Genomic DNA, 19,281 nt, shown 5'->3' with positions numbered 1-19,281 from the left:
CCGGCGCGGATAAAAATCGTTCTTGCGGTACGGATGAGTCTCGCCGTCACGTTGCGCATATTCATATATCAACGGTATCTTGCCAAAGCAACTTTTTGCCGCGTAGCGGCAAGTCGCGCGAAAGGATAAATAAGAAAGGAATAAAATACGTACATACCATGGGCGACCGCCGTTGCTCTCGCACGTGCCGCAACCCCAAAGCAAACACGAACGCGTAGGAGGAGGAACAGGAGCCCGGCCGGGTGAATTTGCTGCACGATTTAGAGAGACGCTCATGGTCGAGTACTGCGTCGGTCGCGAGGAGCCGGTCGTATGATTTACACTAGAGTCACTAGTCAACGTCTTGAACCGCGCCGCGTGACGTAGAGCCACACGATTGGCTGCTCGCGCTGGTGAGATCGTACCTTGATGGATGCTCGTCGGTATGTCGCCTTCGTTATATGTGTGAGTGCGTGTGCCGTTCTTGAAGTGCCAGGGTAACGCTTGTATGTATTCATGTGCAGGAAATCGCCGATTGATACGTATATGGGTGAAGGCCTTTGCTCCGTTGTCGATTAATGATTGCATGCCTGTACAGCGTTGATATTCAGTAATGTAAATTCTTAAGCGTTACCAGCGTTGTGGCAGATCAGATGCGGATGCTTACCCTGTGGAGATACTACGTAGCCGATTGCCGTCGACACGAGTAGATCAGCGCAAAGGGAGGAAAACACGAGCCGACCGAGTGACCGCTGCGCGATTTACGGAGCTATTCAAGGCAAGTACTGTGTTGATCGCGAGGAGCCGGTCGAATGATTTACGCGGCGACACTCGTCAGCGTCTTGAACTGCTCTGCGTGACGTAGAGCCACGCGATTGGCTGCCCGCGATGACGCGATGTTTCATGATGGCTGCTTGTCGGTGTGTCGCGGTTGTTAGTGTGTGTGTGTGCGCGTCGTTCTTGCAGTGCTCGCGTAACGCGTACGTACTTATATGAGAATCGCCGAATAATACGCATATGGGTAAGGGTCTTAGGTCCGTCGTCGAGTAATGACTGCATGCCCGTGCGGCATCGGCATTCAATAATGTTAATTCTCAAGTGTTACCGACGTTGTGGCAGATCAGATGCGGATGCTCATTCCGTCGAGGTATTACGTAGCCGATTGCCGTCGACACGAGTAGATCAGCGCAAAGGGAAGTAAACACGAGCCGACCGAGTGACCGCTGCGCGATTTACGGAGCTACTCAAGGCAAGTACTGTGTTGATCGCGAGGAGCCGGTCGAATGATTTACGCGGCAACACTCGTCAGCGTCGTGATCTGCTCTGCGTGACGTAGAGCCACGCGATTGGCTGCCCGCGATGACGCGATGTTTCATGATGGCTGCTTGTCGGTGTGTCGCGGTTGTTAGTGTGTGTGTGTGCGCGTCGTTCTTGCAGTGCTCGCGTAACGCGTACGTACTTATATGAGAATCGCCGAATAATACGCATATGGGTAAGGGTCTTAGGTCCGTTGTCGAGTAATGACTGCATGCCCGTGCGGCATCGGCATTCAGTAATGTTAATTCTCAAGTGTTACCGACGTTGTGGCAGATCAGATGCGGATGCTCACCCCGTCGAGATACTACGTAGCCGATTGCCATCGACACGAGATCAGCGCAAAAGGAGGAAAACACGAGCCGACCGAGTTGACCGCTGCTCGATTTACGAAGTCACTCAAGGCACGTATTGCGTTAGTCGCGAAGAGCCGATCGTATGATTTACGCACCGTCACTAGTCAACGTTTTGAACAGCGCTATGTGACGTAGAGCCGCGCCGTTAGCTGCCCGCGGTGACGAGCTGCCTGTCGGTGTGCTGCGCTCGCAGATGCATGCGAATCGCCGAGTCAAACGCATAAAGGTAAGAATCCTTGCTTCGTTATCAAGTAATAAGTACATATCCGTACGAAATCTACATTCAGTAATGTTAATTTTCAGTCGTCGTCGGCGTTGTGGCAAAGTTCAAACTCGGATGCTCATTCTGTCGAGGATAACGACGCAGTTGATTCCCATCGACAAGGGAACTTCAGAGCGGCGCGTAACGTGAACCGATCGGCGAGAACGGTGAGAATGCCGAGAAAAAGGAAGCCAGGAGAAAGGGAGAGCAGCGAGATCGTGTTAAAGTTGGAGAAAAGCCTGACGCGTATCGCACGGGAACTGGCGGCGGTGACGATTCGAGCGTCGCGATAACATGAGCAGGATCAACGCTCGACCCGGCAAAGTTAGACGACTTAAGCGGCTGCGAGAGAAAGGGCCAAGGACCAGCGAACGAAGCGAACAGGAATAATGTCTTTGCAAGGTGAGACAACTTCCTTTCCCTTCCCTCTTCTCTCTTCCCTCCTTGCCGTGAATCATATATTTTATTAACGTTAATTAATTGTTTTTAGATAGAATTGTGGTGCACCGAGGCTTTATTCAACGGGAAATGGAGGAGTTCTTCACCTTGCGTCCCATAATGATGTAAGACACCCTGGGGAACGTTGCAGGTAGGAGAACTTTCAAAGTTCTCTTATTTTTCATAAATACGACACGCCGCACTTCCGCCGATCGTCGAGGAATTATTAAAAATTTCTTAGCTACGCCGTGCCTCTTCGCAGAGACTTCGCTGCGTGTTTGCTCAGCCAGAATTAACTTTGTTATTTCAACGAATTATCCTCGCCCTTTCCCACGCGCAGAGCAAACAAGCAGCTACATACCATCTTATATCGACACGCCGGCTTATTTATCACATTATGCGCATTTGTTTTAATATTATAACGATACTTGTAACGCCAACGTGCACCTCTCTGCGCACGGGCTGTGTACTTTTACCGGTTTCAAGTTGAAGACCCTCTCGGGCGCCGCAAAAAAATAATATTTGTAATGTAGAGCAATAAAGTTCTGGTTTTATTTAGTCAGCGGAAAAAGGAAAAGGTAGAAAACGAAAATAAAAAAGCAAGAGGCACGGCCGTAATTTCCGGCGGTTGTTTAAAATTAAAATTTGCGTCGCCCTCGCTCAAGTCACCCAGGTTCGCCAGGAGGCACGTGTTTTCCGTGGCAGTCGACGGTGACGACAGATAAACGTTAATGTGAGCCAAACTGGCGCGCCTCGACAATCGCGTCTCGTGTTCCCCCTCGTCAGCGCTGACTGTTGTCGACAAATGCTCTTCGTAGCCGCGGCTAGGCCTCGGTTTTCGCCACATATCCAATTTTGAGTATGCAATGGTAGTCGCGTAAGTTTGTACGCACTTTGGTTTAGCATGAGACTTCCCGGTCGGTCAGATTTTAATGGAAATAACGATACACTCGGACGTATCGAGTTCGAATTGTTGCAATTGAGTATATATTGAAGCGCGCTGCTACTGCCTGTAGCTCAATCGCTATACCTGCATCGCTTCGTTTCGTATTTTCGTCTCACGAAACTTCGCTGCCTATAAATTATCACGGATATAATGGAAATAGAACATTGACATCTCGTTCATAAAATAATGTTGCGTTTATGCGTTGCCTGCGATTTGAATTATCGTTCGACGGACGGAAGTTGTGCTTGACACGTATAGATTAAACATATTTTATATAATTGAAATGAAACAGCGATGATATGAGACGTGTTTATTGAAACGAATATTATAAAAAAGCTGGTCAAGAGGTTCATATGTTTAAAAACTTCATATATATATTTTTTTTTTTTTTTTTTGCAATAACTTAAACTCGTGAAAATTACTCTTACTTTTATCAATCGCTTTTATGCTTTTTTATTATTCGCGAAAGAGTTTAAATGCAAATATCTCACAGATGAATTTCGGTTGCGAGAAGCAAAAATTTTAATTATTGGCAATTAGTTTGGAAATATCTTGATGACATCGGTTTGACAAGAGGGCGAATTTCCCGCGAAATTGCTACGCGTCAATTCATCATAGAATTTATTTTCCGCTGACAGTACTGGCGAGAGGTTAACGATTGTAACCACTTTTGATGAATTTGAGTGATAGAAACAATATTACGAACGCGGAAAGTGCACTTTGTTTGGCTATCGCGTTTTCCGGCGCGATTACCGCGTGATGAAATCATGAGGCTTTTGCCATAAATACTCACAATAGGATTTGTCGGCGCGCTTGTCTCGACGCACGAATTGTTTCCGCAATTCATTCCGGTAATAACGTGTTATTCGCGGCAAACACGTGGAACGTATTTTCGCCGAGTGAGATTCCATTCCGTGCAATTAGTCGCTTGATTTTCTTCGGGAGCTTATCGGTGCTTGAAATCGAGCCCGCTATCACCGATGCAGCCGGCGTTTTCACGTCGCCACTTTTACGTTCGCGAGTGAAAGATCGTTTCATCCTCGGGCGAGCCCGAGCGAGGAAAGGTGCGTAAGCTCGTTTTTACCCTTGACGAATCAAAGGAGACGAGGTCGGGAAAGTCTGATACTCGAAACGTATGCGATCGCGTCTTTCCTTTTGACATCAGCGTCGATAAGATCGCGCTATTATCTTAGCGGTCGGAAAATCTTCTCGGGAGATTGTTTCTCGTGTCACACACCCACGTTTACCTTCACCAATTCGCGCTCGTTTTATTTTCCCCTCTCACGCGAGTACGAAATTAAAGTCCGTGGCGAGTACGCGAATTTGTCTTGCCGAAGCGATACTTAACGAAAGCGTTTTTTCCTTTTTTTTTTTTTTTCCTCTTTTTCATCACAGTATTCGCATTCGCGTGACCATTCTAATCGGGCGATATCTGCTTGGGTTTTTTCCTCGCGGGACAAGTGCATTACGCCGGATTATACGTGCGGCGACGAAATAATCGCGCTCGAAGGAAGGCGTTCGTGTTTCGTGCCCGTGTCGCCTAGGGTCCTAAAATTCTATCGGATCCGTGCGTAATGCACGACGGGTTGGCCTTTAAGCCGCGTCTCTTCCGCTTTTCATCTCGCTCGAAATCCATCCGCAACAATTGTCGAACAAGTGCATGCGGCGCGCCAGCCCCCGGTCAGACCTTTGTAGAGTTCCCGGTACTCTTTATAGCTCCGGTAATACTTGTCCTTAGCGGCCAGGCCGGCCCCTATAATTCCGGGTCGATAACGAAATTCAATATTTCTGCGGTAATAGCCGTACAGGCGCACAGTAGCGATGGTAATGCGGCGCAATTCGCCCGCACAAGCCCCGTGTTAATATTTAGGGTTACTACTCGCGAGCACGCCACGCCGAGTGCATCACGCACTTTCGTGCAAGCCCACATAGCGGGTTTTTTTTTTTTTTTTTTTTGTTTTCTTTTTTTCGAGCTTCCAGGTTTCAGTCAAAATTGTCGAGTTCGCGGGCAGTAGACCATTTCGAAGCGAGTCTACTCGATAAAATTAATCTCGCAGTTTTGAAACCCTAATTGAGAAATTTTTATTAGTTTTAGCTCTTGAGGGCAACGATTCGCAATAACGGTGCTTTGTCCCCCTTTTTTTTTTGTTTTAAAAAAAAGGAAAAAACGGGAGGGAAAAAAAAAATTAATAAAACAAAATAAAATAACGCGGCGATATATGTATTACTCAAATGTAGTGTGCATTGCGAAAGTGAGACTTCTGTTAGAGACCTGAGCAATTAACAGCGGTCTCGCGTTTAAATTCGACGACCTCGTCGAAAACCATGGGTGCGTTAATACATCACTTTTTTAACGGCGGCGTTTCCTGGCGCATCGTGGTGCTTTGTTTTCGCGGCTAAACATTGTTATGCAGATAGGACCAGACGGCATTGTTGTTTGGCTGGATCTCCGTGCGTAACCACAGGGCCATTCTCATGATAATTTTTGGAGATTATTTTTCGTAATTTCTCACGGAATACGTTCAACATCCCCTTTTTCTCTGCCCGGGTCCTGAGAACAGAGAGCGCGATCGCCAACGATGCTTCCTTTAATTTTCTTCTGCCGCGCACTAGCTCGTCGCGCGTTTCAACTAAATAAACCCGCCCGCGTATATCGCGAAACATTTCGGTAGCTGAACGTTACTGCGAGTTTGAAGTTTGATGAGTACTATAATTACCTTTGTTTGTCAAGTCGCCCCCTGACTGCAGCGACGATCTTTGATCAACGTTAAGTAACGAGCGTACGGTAAATTGTCTCGAAAACATCTCTAATCTTTATCCCTCCTTCGGCCCCTTATCGCGCTCGCTCTCCTCCGCTCTCGTTTTATTCGTGCGACAACCTTTGAAAGTACCGAGGCCCCGTCGCAGGTTTGAACGACCGAAATTACTTGCCAGCCGGGCGACATAACGGAAGTCGTGTTAGTATATCAGGACGTGTTTGCCGCACCGCGAGGACACGGGAGAAAAGGACAGCCGTGGGCCAATTCACTTAAATTGCGTTCCTCCAATCCGATCTGCGTTACAGCCGCCGAGTTTCACCTTTCGCGTCATTTCTTCGCGCCGAAGCTTCGCACAGTCGCCATGAATACCCGGTCGGATTAAATTTGCTGTCGCTAAACGCGGGGTGAAAGCGTAATTACATGCACGTCACAAAAACACGACGTTACACGGTGACACGGCGGCCATTGTAATACCGTAATACCGCGACGTCGTACCGCGGCACTCATTATTCCAAATTGATGATTAATTATATATGTAATTATAATAATCATAATAATAGTAATGATAATGGCGACGGCGGTAATAACGAGAGGATGCGACGAGGGAGACGTTGTTTATGACGATTGCAAATTGTGATTCACGAAGGCGTCGTTACGGAAAAAAAAAAAAAAAAAAACAAAGAAAGAGAGAAAGCATTGTTCGCGGGTAGAAACGACACTGCGCGAACGGCGACAATCGCACGTGTACGGTAAATGCGAGGGCCTTTACGTCTTCTCGCACGGATGCATCCGGCAGGCGAGAGTCGGGGAGAGGTTATTCGCGGGATGACAATGCGACAAAAGTGCGTGTTTCCTGTCGACACGGGAGTACATACGTTAGCCATTGCGTCCAATAGGTAACGCAACCAGAATGCCGTCTAACGCCCGCGATAACTGGAATACCCCGTCCTGTATACGCGCATCCTCGACGAGCGGCGAAACACAATTACGTCCTATCAGCGTTCATTGAATTTCATCCTATTATAGCAAAGGTGATTTATAGAATTACGGAGTGCACGGCGCGCGACTGCATTTATGAGAGGAAGTCGCGTTTCCTCGCCCTCGCACTTTACGTCAAAACGTGAGCGCGTGACATTTTGTATAAACCTCGCGGAAATTTATTGCACAAAGTAAATCCAGAAACGGCACGGAACACAGGCGAGGGATCGGAGGGGGAGGGCAAAAAAAAATCCTTATCGGACCGTACAAAGAGGATCGACGCACATTACGATAGTATCATACGCTAACCATATTTGCTTCTCAGTGTACGTCACATTGTCGCGCGCGCCACAGAACGGAAGAATTTCTTTTAAAGAATTAAAATGATTATCTCGCGCGCGTTATTATAACAAAGAAGACGGGTAAGTCAAACGTCGCGTCGTCCCACGCATTCTGTACGCGCGTATATCGCATCTTTATTTACATGCAAATGCAAAAATAGCAATCGCACCGTCTGGCGCGTTCTTGCGCGGGAAGAAAAGCGGAGAGAAATAGCGGAGAAAGGATTATTTGATCCAGTCGCGCGATAAAAACGGAACGAGCGAGACGTAACGGGGAGAACGGTAACGGAAATCAATAATGCAACCTGAAAGGAAGCGGATGCTTCTTCGATGGCGATTCGGTACTAATTATCCGTATTGGCGAGAGGGCGAAGAAACTGCGTTAGGAAAGTAGGCTCCCGCCGTGGGTGGCTTGCAAGCGGTTATTTATCTTGCATCGAATAGGATCGACGTACGGGTTTCGGCAGCTTCTGACTCGGCAAGCAAGCGGGACCGCTATCGTTGAAGCATTTACGCGATGAACGACAATGAAAAGTTCACAATTGGCGAACGTTCATTTTACGCTATTAGCCAAATTGGCGCCCCAAGCCCATTCACGGTGGTGAATCACGTCGCTACGAACGGACGATGAATTAATTTCGACCGTGCGCGCGTATCGGAGTTGATTTTCCGCGGCGGAAACACGCCGTTTTGGAAGCGAATTTCGCCGCTGTCAATTCCGAAAGACAGTTTCTGCCCAATGTACATCGATGTGCTTCCCAATCTCGCTTCCCCGCCCCTGAAATCGAGTCTGCGCGACCGATAACAACTACCGTTGTATCACGGTGCCTATGCTTGCACTTTGCCGATTGACGTCCCAACTTTCCCGATTGTCGACGAGATGATAAACCAATCCCCTCGTGGACCAATTGTGCGCCAGTTGGCCAGGGCAGACGGTTCAATATGATTCGATACGTTACAGGCGATTCCAATGATAACTTGTAGTCCAATGCAGCGCGGGCGAAAGTTCAATCTCACCGTCCTCGATCACTGGAGGTGACCTTATCGCGCGTTTTACAATGCGCGGACGTCTGCCAATGAAACGGCGAGATGAAATCCAAATGTAACGTTGTCGCGAAAAATCTCGGTTATTTTCCCGCGCTTTTAATGCGATCTGGTTTAAGTTACTTACATCTGTCATTTTTAAAGGAACTTGCTATAACCTACTTTTTTTTTTTTTGTGCCCGTGGAGAACTTTAAACGTCATTAAAAGTTTATCGATTAAACTTATCGTTTAATGCGAGTTCGACATTCGTTTGAGTTTATTTAAAGCGAGCAGAGAAAAGGGACGCAATCAATCTTTTATTTTTAATGCCAATATACGCCCGAAAACAATGCGCGGTAGAAAAACAAATTCCAATTAGCGGTTTTCGTACTTCTTGTGTAGCGTTACGTGTCTTTGGTTGTTTCGCTAATTACGATATATTCCAGTAGTATACCTCGTTCCATCGCAACTAAATACTTCATTTCCTGCTCCTCAGCCATATTTCTCCCTCTGTCTCTTCCCGTTCCATCTTCGTCATTCCTACTCTATCAGCTGACACTCACCGGCTGCGATTTGAGGCTCTTCGTTGCCCTCTGTGTTATCCTTTCTATCTCGATCTCCCGTCCGCGGTCTCATTCGGTTATCCTCCTCGCACTCTCTGATTTAGGTCGTAGCTGGTCCGCTAACTGATTGAGGGTGATTGACGCTCTGGCTGAATACCGGACAAGCCCAGAACCCATTATTTACTGCTCGGCCCTGTACAACGTTATAATTGCCGGCAGCTATTCCACCCTCGCTTTCTCCCCATTTTCTCTCGTCTGTCCTCTCCGCCTCTCGCCGTTAGCCGGTCAAGCGAACGAGTCGGCTTATCGACTCGCGCTCATTGAAGCCGATTTCGAAACCCTTGCCGCGATCATGGGGATGCGCGTTTTGATGAAGCGTTTATCGCGTGGACTTAATGACACCGGCGATTACAGATAAAGGCACTCGCAAATTGGTGGTAACAATTGCCCCGCTTTGCCATTTATCACTTAAAGCGAAAAACAACGTTCACCCCTCCGTTGAAGTTAAATGTCAATTTGAGTCGCGATCTCGCGTGCTACAATTAACAATACGAAGTAAATTAATTAAAAAAAAAATTTATTTTTTTGCAAAGTAAGACGCAGCCTTTGAACATTTTCGTTGCGCAATGAGATCTCGTATCTTGGAATTAAAAGAAACCCGCGGTTAGATATCGGTCGCGGTGAAAGTGGCCTCTTATAACAGACGTCACGTCCGGCATACAGTTTGTCTCGGGAACGTGGGATCGATCTTGACGGGGTTAAGTAGCCCCATCTGGTCCTTGCAAGAAATATACTCGCCGTGAACTCGGGCACGAATCACGTTCATGGCTGGCCATCCCCCATCGCGGCTCCTGTCATCTTAATCCCTCGGATCCTTTTTACACGGCTTTCTCATTCGCATCTTCTGTGTACCCGAGTCCTTGTGGACTTTGGAGCTCGGGGCGCATTGGGACCACCTTTCCTCTTATCCACTTGAATTACGGTGCGGCACGTCCGCTTCTAGTAGGTCCTGCTCGGGGCTGGACATCTCGTTTAAGTTTCACGAAAAGGCAAGATTCGCCGAATGATCGAGCCGTAAAAAATATAACAGACCCGCAAGGCTAAAATTTTTTTATTCATGTAAGAAAATCTCATTTTCTTATCACATAAAATCGTATTAAAAAATTAAATATTAGTAAAGGGAGTAAAAATAAAATTCTTCTTTTTAATAGAATTGTTAATTAATAATTAGAATATTAATAGTAATAATATAATTACTCTTTTAGAACAACGGTGAAATATTTTATTCGCGACAAGTCTTAAATTTAATCTTTAAGCGAGCGGATAATCGTAAATTCGCTTTTGCGTGCAAGCGCAATTCGTTAAAAGAGTCAGCGACAGATTTTCCGAAAGTTACTCCACTTCCTGAGCGCATAAAGTTCGTCTTCAAATCGAGGGAGCGGTTAGTTGATTTCGTCGACTCTCGCGACGAACGTGGGCTACTGAGAATATGTTCGTGCGACATCACGTACAACGAAGATGGTGTTGCAATCAGGTCAGTCCGATCAGTCAGTTGATAAAGATTCGAAGGATAGGTTTTGTCCCAGTCAGATACCGCGTTCACACGTAACTTGAGCCGGACAATAGCTGGGCGACCGTGTCGAGCACGTTTCTATGAACACGAACTATGAGTTCTTCCGATTGTATGATTCCCCAAGATTTCGGCGTTAAAGAAAAAAAGCTCTCCGATAATCATCATAAAATGAAATTTCTCGTCGCTCAAACGATTATCATTACGAGATAAGATTCGCATATGATTCTCAACCTAATCAGCGTCGCGAAAACAACAATTAGATCTTCACATATTTCTTTCAAAGTGCGATGTCTCGCCAATTTTTTTTTTTTTTTTTAATTTAAATAATAACTTATTTTCGTTATTACACTTTTCTGTAGATCGATCGATGTCAACATGATCTTGAATTACTTTTTCCCATTACGACGAAGAAGTTTTTAAATCACTGTAGAAAATGACATCTTAGTAACTAAATCTCGAGATTAAAATATAAAACTTTGAAATCAAGCTCGATATCTTGGATATTCAGAAGTAAATTTCTTTTAAAATAAGTGTGTATTTCTTGTGAAGCGCGGGAATGCTTTCTTCTTGTGGAAAAATAATTCTCTGATATCTTTTTTAAAATGCGCGCTTTATAAATTTAAAACTCGTTAAAACGCTGCTGATATGAAATATTGATTAAGCAGCTGCCTTTTCCCCTTCATTTTTTTTTCCCTTTTTTTTTTTATTTTTTGCGCTTTCTTTCCTTGCCTCGTTAAGGGTACGACTTGCAAGCCTAATAGAAGCTAACATCTCTCAAAGGAATCGCTAGATGAGACAGTTTACTGTTATAATGAAATTGCTACCTATAACTTTGGGTGTAGCCCAATTATTAAAGAATAAAAATTTTTCGTAAAAATAACGTTATTAATTAAAACAATTTTGTGTAATTATTGTAATATAAAAAAAAAAAAAAGAAAAAATTGCGAGGCACACTTTAATTCCTAGCTTTGTCAAAATGACAGTACTTTAATTCGCACGTCCATTAAGCATTTCTCAAATTCGAATCGGATTCTTGATCACGTAGCCGAGTATCGCAACATCTTACCGTTAATCTTATTGCACCGTTACGTAAGTTTCGTAAATTTTGCTTATCTTGCTCGGTCTGGCACTGACTTGAAACTCGAATGTCGACTGCGGGAGATAGCACAGAATTGTTCGGGTCCTTTAAGCGAGCTGCATGTGCACGGCGGCGGTTGGAAGTTGCTGGATGCTTCCGAAACGTCGGGGCCAAGGGATAGCCGCAGTTTCTGTTTTGATGCGTCAAGAAGAGCGGGCCGAAATTGTGCTTTGGGTTGCGCCAAAGTTGAATCTCCGCAATGCCCGTTGCTTCAAAGCATCGTGCACTGTGTAGAGGTAGAGTCCTGATCGAAAATTACATTTTACACGACAGCTACAGTCAACTGCAGCGTCTGTCGGCGCTTTCACATATTTTACGTGAAAGGCCTCGCTAATTGGTACATTTAAATAATTTTATTCGATTCTACGTGCCCTTTCTTAAGTTTTTCGTATTTTAAATTGTACAATTCTCAAAGCAAATCCGGTTGACGTAAAATCTTAGGAACGGGGACAAAGTAATTAGCAAGTGGCATTAAGCTTTATTAAAATTCAACGGCGACGCAACGCAGTTTGAAGAGTAAAACGTTGTCATATCAATTCATACTGCCATTCTAATCTTTAATCGCAAAATTCAGCATTAGCCCGTAAATCTCCGTCCTTCTTTCTCTCTTCCCCCTTCTTCTCTGGCAGGTAATTTCTTCGCTCGAGAGCAATGTTGCGTCGTCGGTATTTTAGCTTCGCTCACGAGACAAAGATACTCGACGAAGATGCGAAGTAGAATCCCGCGTTAAGGAAGCAAAGGAGGAAAGTTCCCAAAGTTTCGAGCAGTTTCTAGTATTTGCTGCCATGTTTCAGCGTACTCGTTTCACGGACGCTTGTTCCTGTTTGCAGAGTTATAAATTGAGTGTGTTTAGCTAGATGGAGAATGATATTTTTCCGCAGCGTCGAATGTCTTGGTTTCCTCGCGGGGGCGGGTGGGATTATGCTCTTGCGAGCAAGATTGAGTCTTTGCACCGTATGTGTTTGCCTATCAATACCTGTAGCTTCGATTGTAAAATTTCCCTTTACTTTTTTTTTTTTTTTCAATGTGTGCGATTTTTTGCGAGTCGCGAAAAAAGCAAGTTTTCCATTTTTTATTTTTATTTTTTTTTTTTTTCTATATTTTCGCTCTTGCAATGTATTTATAATGGCTCACGTCGAGCAAGAAACGTTGAAATTTCGTCTCGATATTGCGCTGTGAATCAATATTGCGTCACAGCCGGATATAGAGTGGATTGAATCGCTATTAAATCGCTTTTCCGTAGATATTTTCGAAGGAAGATGTGATGTGACACGCTTGAACGCTTCTCGTTTCTTAAAATTAATTTATATGTTTACTCAGACATTAACTATATTCGCTCCTTTACGTTGATTATATTAATTACAAACGATTCGATCTAATCGTCAAGTATTTAGTAGTTATAAGTTTGCGATGCGCGAGACTGAATATTGAGACGCGAATTTTTTTTTTTATGCAGTACATTTTACCTTGATCTCTCTCTACAATTTAATTTTACGTTTGTTTGTTACAGTATCATCACAGCTGCAGATCACCGCTACTGCACATCGACCGGTAAGTCACAAAGTTTTTTTTTTTATTATACGTGTTAGATAAAATTATGTTATCTGCCAAAGAAAATAATACAATTTAAAATATTAAAAAGAATAAAAATAATTAAAATTACAAAATAATAAAAATTAAACTGACGCTTATTTTCGCGGCACGAAGTGTGCCAAGCGAGAAGAATCAATCTGCATCCGGAAAATGCAGTAATAATCTCTTTTTGGAAATAGGATGACACAATAAAAAAAGCGTTTTATTTTCATCTAATTTTTACTGTCGGGGTCGCATCATACCTTCACATTTTGGAAACGCGAATACACGTTATCGACGAAATGAGATAAAAAATAATTATACATTGAAGCGTAGAAAGTGCTCGTTACATTTCAACCGTCGTTACGTACTTAATATTTACTCGGGTAGAGTATTACGTTTTCAATGCGCAAAATTTTACTTGAATTCTACAAAGTGACCAGTTAATTAAGATGCGAGTATTTCATTGGATTCTGCTTTATATTTCAACGTAATTATGGCCGCCGACCGCTTTCATCACGAAATAGACTCGGAAATGTTGGAACGCACATACCCGCGCGTAATGTATATTACATTATTGCGATCGTGTTACATGCTCTCTTTATAAATACGAGAACCCGGTGAAACATGTATGAATACGGTCGTCGATGAGGGATCGTTTTTATTTTACAAGTCGTTCACGAGTCCTCAGTAATTAAAAAGCGGTCGCGTTGCGGTTACCTTACGTTCGGAAGGGGAAAAGTCCCCCGTTGCCGAAGGCGCGCGACAGAAAGAGACGCGGCGAGGTACGTTTCGAGAAATCAATGTGACATACGGGTGCATAGTTCATCGCTGAGAGATCACCTCGTCATCGTGAGAAGCCGGGAGAGCCCGAGAGATGTGGTCGGGAAACGGGTCCTGACCTTCGCAGGCACAAACCTTATTACGCGTCTCCATTTCAACCCTTTCTTCTCTTCCGCCGTCTCTCTTTCTCTCTGTGAAATTCTACGTTTCGCGTGAATCCTGCAAAGTGGCGAGGATGCCGTCAACCGAATAACCAGACCATAAACCACCGTCGTGGCGGCCGGTTTGCGCTGGCGGGGGTCCCGTTTACGTCACCCGTAAACCGGGCGTCCTGCCGGATTTCGACGAGCAAACACACTCGGTGGCTACGGTGCCTCGTAAAGCCAACGAATCCACGGAGCTGACGCACCGTTTTCCGCGGGCGATGCTCCTCGGGGACGAGGTAGCTCGTACGTTCCCGACGAAACCCCGACCCTATCGCTATCCGCCCCCTGCGGAAAGCTCCTGCGGCGCGGCCGGGCGTTTTTCTCCTTGGAAATCGCGCCGGGTTTGCCACCAGCGGGAGATAAATGCGCTACATTCGCGGCGGATAAATATTTAATGCGTTCACAGTCCGTGAAGATGATAACGTCTCTAAATCCTCTCGGTACGCGGATTCGACGACGTCCCTTCCGTCTCCATCCTTCCCGCGCCGGAAGACGCAAGAGAAATTAAGCGGGAATATTTGCCCTGCCGGATTACGTTTGAATGACGCGATTTTCCGCGATACGGGCACACGGCAGATTATGTCGAGTTAAAAGAGCGTGCTGACGCTTCCGTCTGAGGATTGGTGTTCGGGGACGTAGCGTTGCGGATCTGACCCTTCCATGCGCCCCGGTCGGACCGTTGCATTCTTCGCCCGTAGCTAAGAACCGTGCACTTCGGTGCACAGTCTTATCCAGCCCGACCGCTCCGCGAACTATTCCCGCTAAGGTTTTCTCTATCCTCCTCTACTAAGCCGCGTACATGATTGCGAGAGCGCGCATTTGCGAAATTGCCATGGCAAACGCCGTCGTATGTAAGCTGGATTACTTCGAAGTACGACAAAGCACGCGCCGAGCTGATCAGTTTTTCGTCTGAGAATGGAATGCTACGGCGGTAATCCTAGGTATGTCTCACGTTAACGGATGATATATATCAACGTAATCCGGAACGCTGGTTGCCATAGTGCCCGAACATGAAATATTCATACGGGTACGAGCGAAAGTAAAATGTTAAAAATACCCGAGACGCGCAATTGATTTCCGTGAAAAATCTCTCGTGTATAGCAAACGCGTAATAATGCAACGTTACGAGGCTTTTATTGTTATTCGCCGTGCACATAGAAGCGGTAAATTTTTTTTCCTCGAGACGTCGTCAACCGATTCAGCTCGCTGTCGACACGCGACGTTGCTCCGTGCACCTGAGAGTACCATTATCACGTCTTCCTTACTCGGAGTAGCGAGCGACAAGGTCGCTCATGTATGCCTAAGTGCAACGTTACTGCGTGTCATTACGCATAACAATGCGACCTCCTAATGCCGCTGGGAATTTGTAACGCACCCATTACGGCGCCCTGATATAACGGCGGAAAAGGTCTCGAGCCGAGTTTCAGACATTCTTCGATTAGCACGATTCTGAACTTAAACCATTCGAATTTCGATTAAGTATTATTATTTTATTTGTTTAAAATTTATTTTTTAATATTATATTAATAGTACCAAATAGAAATTGTTTGCTTCAAGTAAAGGAAATAGTATCATTTATCGTTCGGTTAATACTTCCGCTTTAAAATCGCGTAGTAACGACGTGAAAGAAAGATATCAGATACTCGTGATAGATCCGATCCCCTGGCTTGTTGAAAATTTTAAGGGAGTTTCTCGAAGATGCCGTCACACCCTCGTTCACCAGAGCATTTTCGATGACGAGTTACGTCGTCGTGTACTATATATATTTCAATGTATACAATATACTAGACAGCAGAAAATTTTATTAACTTCGTGAGCTGTTGTTACGGAATTTAACTTTTTTTTATTTTCTATTATTATTATTATTTTTTTTTTTATCGTAATTTACTGAAACGAGAAGGCGCAATCGACTGTGTCTTGTAAAAAGACGGAAATTGATAGGACAAATGAGATTAAATATTTTGTAGACAGAACGGCACGTTTAATACCACCTTTCAGAGACAAATCCGGGAAAGAATTATCGCTCGATAGGATAAGAAAATGAATGCGCTTAAGTAAGATACTCGGCTGAAACGTATGTGGGTTAATTCTGCGTGATGCGTAAAGTCTGCCGGTGACGTAAGCGGATTAAGGCCTTAAAGGGGGAGTAAAGTTGAGAATTTACGGACATTTACGTCCCACAAAATCCAGCCTTCTACAGCTTGGGTCCGATCTACGACCCAAGGCAGATATGTGGCTGAGCAAGACAAAATAAAGCCGCCTTTCTCGTGTAAGATTATGCGACGGGCAGGTGCTGCTTTGCATGGGAATATTACCGTGATCGATCTAATTTTAACCGTTGTACAAATCACGAGACACGGGATACTTGATTGACTGGTTGCACCAATAATAAAATCGCGTCTGCGTTTTGTCTTCAAATAATGAATATCTGTCGTTTCAATAAAAATTTCTTTTGACATAAAAGTTTTAACTAAAATTGTTATACATGTAAATGCAATATTTTCGATTCAATAATTTGACCGCTGGTCGATTTAGTCTACAATTATTCACGGTAGACAATTTCTTAATTGCCCCAGTATATATTTTGCGGTTGCTCATCGGTAGCGTTACTTTCGCGGAATATTGATTGTCTCGATGATTCTCTATCATTGGGAAATAACCCAATCATGATGATATTGGTGCGGGAGTTCCGTTTGCAGGGATGAGCGGGAGTGTCAATCTCATTTCGGAAACTTCGTGCCCCGGTTGATATCGGCAGATGCGGCATCGGCGAGAAATTGATTGATTAGAAAACTTCCCTCTATGTTAATATTTGTAAGCAATATCGCCGCCTACAAACCTCTCGGAAACTCATTACCGCGTCGGTTCATTTTCATCAAAGTAATTCTCAATACATCAAATTCGCTTATTTGCTAATTTATTTATTATCTCGTGTAAAAAAAAATATTTTTTTTAACGTCATAAATTTTTCACATTTATGACAGTTCAACCGTCGCATAAGGATATATTTTTGTCTCAATATATTAAAAATTAAAATGAAAACCGTCATAAAAAGAAAGTATCAAATAGTCAATAAAATATTTACATTTTAAAGATATATCGGGCGCTGATGAAATATTTTTAAGGCTTATTTAAAATCCACCGCGGGAGAGTCAATGAACTCTACGACGTATACGTACATCGAGCGGGCCAGAGGAAAAAAAAAAAAAAGAAAAAAGAATCATCCACCGTTCTTTCTTCTCTTAACAAGTAACCCATCACCGGAGAATAACGAATCGCTGGATCGGTATACGTCTTCTTTATTTACGAGGAAAAATTCTCGGTGGAGCGTGCGAACACTCCAGCGTCGTGTTCCGCAACAACCGTCCAATTAAATGCCGTCCGAAGGAAAGGATTAGCAAGGCGTGAATAACGCGAAGTGGTCCGTCGTGGAAAAGCCGCGGCGTTTTACAATGCACCGACGGTGGGGCGGTAGGGGGAAAGTGGGCGGGAGGGGTGGGCGAAGGAACGAGCGGCCATTAAATCAGTGTGCATCGATTACGTTTATTGTGCCGGCGGTAAGTGTGCCCGCCGGAAATGCGGAAAGAAACACTCGAGCGAGCACTCGTTCTCCATTACTCGCCGGACCGGAATCGCCGCTTATTGTTGCAAAGGGTCTGAGGGGGAGAGGGCGAGATAGAGAGACCGACCGGTAGATTCGCCGAAGTCGCGCGATAAACCCGCACCCTCGGCCATAATTTCGAATTCTTTCCACGCGAGGCCACGCCGGTGTTTTACGACGTTTTCCCGAGCGTCTTACTAATAGCCGACTAATTCGTTTTTCGTAGTATATCCCCGCGACCATTGTTGCTACCCTTTTCTCTTGGCGGCGTGCGTGCGAGAGTAAGAAAAAACGAGGACTTTCTAAGAAAGTGGCAACGCGCGAGTTCTCGCGATGCTTTATTTCGCACTTTTATCGCCCTTCCGCCGCTAATCTTTCGTCTTCTACTTCCTTTTCTTTTTTACTATGCCTTTTCTTTACGCCTTTCTTACTCTCTGTCTCTCTCTCTTTCTTCTTTGACATTAGTGTGGCATTGTTTCCACGTCCTTTATTTCTTTTGCTTATCACGCGTATACTGGATGTGTATACCGGTTTTTCCTCATTTTGACTTTTTCCATCTATTTTTCACTATCTTGGTGGATACTCTTTCGCCTTAACCCCTGTGGTTTTGTGTTCGCCTCGGCTTTGCATGCTCTATCTCATTATCTTAGAAACGACTTGATTGCGTACTCGTATGTTACATTTACCACCGTGTATGCAGACACCATACGCGATATATAATCACACGTTTTAAACATTCATGCAGGTGTCCGAGTTACGTATTTATTTTTCCCAGGCGTAACGCCTTGTTTTTCAACGTGAATAATCTGCACTAAGTACGTTTCGGGTGGGTTATATTTATTGATTGATTTTAAACGAGCAAAGTTAAATCGTTCATCAAATGCATATGCTTAAAAAAATAAAATGTTTTTTTTTTTAATAAAATAAAATCTGCACTCAAGAAGCAAACTCGCGGGTAAATAAAAAATTTTTATACGCACCCTGTTGATGAATATTACGAATATACACGTCCCAGCTGAATCCGGACATTTCCGCGCCGCGTAAAGTCATTATCAATCATTGCCGAGCATAATCACTGTTTTATTCGCGGCCGCGTATAGGAGTTCGCGTGCTCGGCAAAAAAGTCTCCCGATATTTCTTTTGCCTCTTTTCCCTCCCCGTTAATTTTTTTCACCGTCTCGTTGCAGTAACGACGGTGCAACTGGCGTTTAATTGCGAAACGTTTCAGCCATAATGCGAAACGATGAATCAACGCGGGCCCGCGGACTCTATCCTGTTTAATTACAAAATATCCACACCCACTCGGCTCTTTGCCTGTCTACGCCTCCATCTCGTCTCTCGTCGCGTCGCTGCGGGACGTTATTTTTCTTTTCCGCGAACGCGTGTACCCGGTCCCCGCGGTTTCTGCCGCGGAATTTTTGCCGTTCGAACTCATCAGCGATAAACCC

The 19,281-nt window shown here is 44.6% G+C and overlaps 1 protein-coding gene and 1 long non-coding RNA gene across 3 annotated transcripts in view; one reads left to right on the top strand and one right to left on the bottom strand.

Moving 5' to 3' along the window:
* Positions 1 to 19,281, bottom strand: part of LOC139113103 (kin of IRRE-like protein 1) — a 314,721-nt gene that overhangs the window by 79,975 nt on the left and 215,465 nt on the right. The gene's annotated exons all lie outside the window — the stretch shown is intronic.
* On the top strand, positions 1,651 to 13,946 carry LOC139113106 (uncharacterized). 2 transcript variants are annotated; one of them, XR_011547627.1, is made up of 4 exons: positions 1,651 to 1,875; positions 1,953 to 2,313; positions 2,402 to 2,500; positions 13,182 to 13,942. It is a non-coding gene; the product is annotated as an uncharacterized lncRNA (long non-coding RNA). The 2 variants fall into 2 exon arrangements; XR_011547626.1 differs by having other exon boundaries at positions 1,651 to 2,313; positions 13,182 to 13,946.

Source organism: Cardiocondyla obscurior, linkage group LG02 (genome assembly GCF_019399895.1).
Source record: "Cardiocondyla obscurior isolate alpha-2009 linkage group LG02, Cobs3.1, whole genome shotgun sequence".
In the NCBI taxonomy this organism is placed as follows: domain Eukaryota; kingdom Metazoa; phylum Arthropoda; class Insecta; order Hymenoptera; family Formicidae; genus Cardiocondyla; species Cardiocondyla obscurior.
Note: the sequence above shows the minus strand (reverse complement) of the source record. Positions and strands in the feature narration are given on the sequence as shown.